The sequence below is a fragment of the Adiantum capillus-veneris genome, chromosome 6, assembly GCF_014529385.1.
Source record: "Adiantum capillus-veneris isolate H3 chromosome 6, ASM1452938v2, whole genome shotgun sequence".
Classification (NCBI taxonomy): Eukaryota; Viridiplantae; Streptophyta; class Polypodiopsida; order Polypodiales; family Pteridaceae; genus Adiantum; species Adiantum capillus-veneris.
The window spans coordinates 74,658,684-74,660,638 of record NC_140936.1 but is presented as its reverse complement, the minus strand read 5'-3'; positions in this window follow the sequence as shown (position 1 = coordinate 74,660,638).

Below are 1,955 nucleotides of genomic sequence, written 5' to 3'. Positions count from 1 at the left end.
TTATTGTAAGCATACTCCACTAAGGGTAAGTACTTCTCCCATTGGGATCTTTGATCTACTTCCGTTACATACGCTTTTAGTAGATCAAGAATTGTTAGGTTAGCTATTTCACTTTGGCCATCCGTTTGTGGATGATAGGCTGAAGAGAAGTTTAGCCTTGTCCCTAAGTTCTCAAAGAGACCCTTCCAGAAGTTCCTGGTCATTCTAAGATCTCTATCTGACACTATGGACATTGGCAAGCCATGGTACTTGAAAATTTGTGAAATGAAGAGGGTTGCCATTTGATGGGCTTTGATAGTCATTTTGACAGGTATAAAATGAGTTTGTTTACTGAACCTGTCTACTATCGTCCATATTCCGTATTCCCATGGATAGACTTAGGCAATCCAAAGATAAAATCCATGGATATGCTCTCCCATGGTGAATTAGGGATTGGCAAGGTTTGAAGCAATCCAGGTTGCTTCCCTCTATCAAATTTTGTCTTTTGGCATACCACACATTTAGAAACATACTCTTGTATGTTCACTTTCATGGTAGGACAATAGAAATATGTTTCAATTCCTTTTAGGGTAGACTGAATCCCTCTATGCCCCGCATAAGGAGGAGCATGAGATTCATACATTACTTTCTCACGGAGTGAGTTAGTAACGCATAGTCTATTGCCATAGAGAAGATAACCATCTTGTAAAGTAAATGGTTCTTCTTTCTTCCCTAATGCAAGGGCTGAAATCACATCTCTAAAATCGGGATCAATAGCATACTCATCTATCATTGAAGATAGATCATTGTGAGTTGCTATGGAAACCGCATTCACTCTCGGCCGTCTTGAGAGTGCATCAGCTACTTGATTATGCTTGCCAGCAATGTGAGCAATATGAAAATCAAATTGCGAAAGGAAATTTGCCCACCTCATTTGTTTGTCGGAGAGCTTGGTCTGTGTCATGATGTACTTAAGACTTTGTAATCCGTTTGCAGAATAAAAGGAGTCCCCAATAAATAGTGCTTCCATGAGTCTAAGGCATGTAGAACTACAAGGAGTTCCTTTTCGTATATGCCTAGAGCTTGCTCAACAGGGTCAAGCCTTCGACTTTCATAGCCGATGGCGTGCCCTTCTTGAAGCAAAAAAGCTCCAAGGCAATCACCACAAGCATCACATTGGACCTCAAATGGTTTTGAGAGATCTGGTAGTGTAAGCACAGGTTGAGAGATAAGCTTTTCTTTAAGCTTTTCAAAAGCATTGTTTTCCTTAGCAGACCAGACATAAAGAAGTCCTCTTTGTCCAAGTAGCTTTGGACATGGAGCCTCAATTACCTGATTAAGGGAGTGGCTGAAGCTTCTTGCCCCTTGAAAGCAATGTCTGTGGGTAGAACATCTCCCATCTTGTAGGCTTGTATGCATGGCTTGGTGGCCACCGCTATAAATATAAAATTGTGAGTAGAAATAGGGTCAAAGAGAATAAAAGCATCATGTTCTCTTACCTTTCCCCAAGCATGGCATAGAGGAGATCCTTTGTGGTGAGTTTCCTCCTCTTGGATTTCGACCGAGGTAGCTCTAGGAGGATCATGGCGGGTGTTCTGTTGGGGACAAGCGCCGTATGCATGCCCTTGTTCGCCGCACTTGAAACACCAGTTATCCTTGCGATAATGCTCAAGCTCTTCAGGAGAGAGTTTGGTTTTACCTTTGTAAACTCCCTTCTCTTTAGCTTTGTTGGAGTTTCCCTTAGGAGACTTTTGGACATTTTCCTTCCCCTTAGGCTCATTGGAACCCTTGTTTTCCGTGGGCTTATTATTTCTTTTAGCCCCCGTTTGGAAATTGATTTGAGAGTCCACCATAGTATGGTCTATTACCACCGATATGGTGCGTGACCTTTGGGAGTTGACATACTCCGCCATTTCTTCGGTTAAGCCTTCACAAAATTGTTGCTTTTGCTCTCCAAAATTCAACTTTTTGAAGAC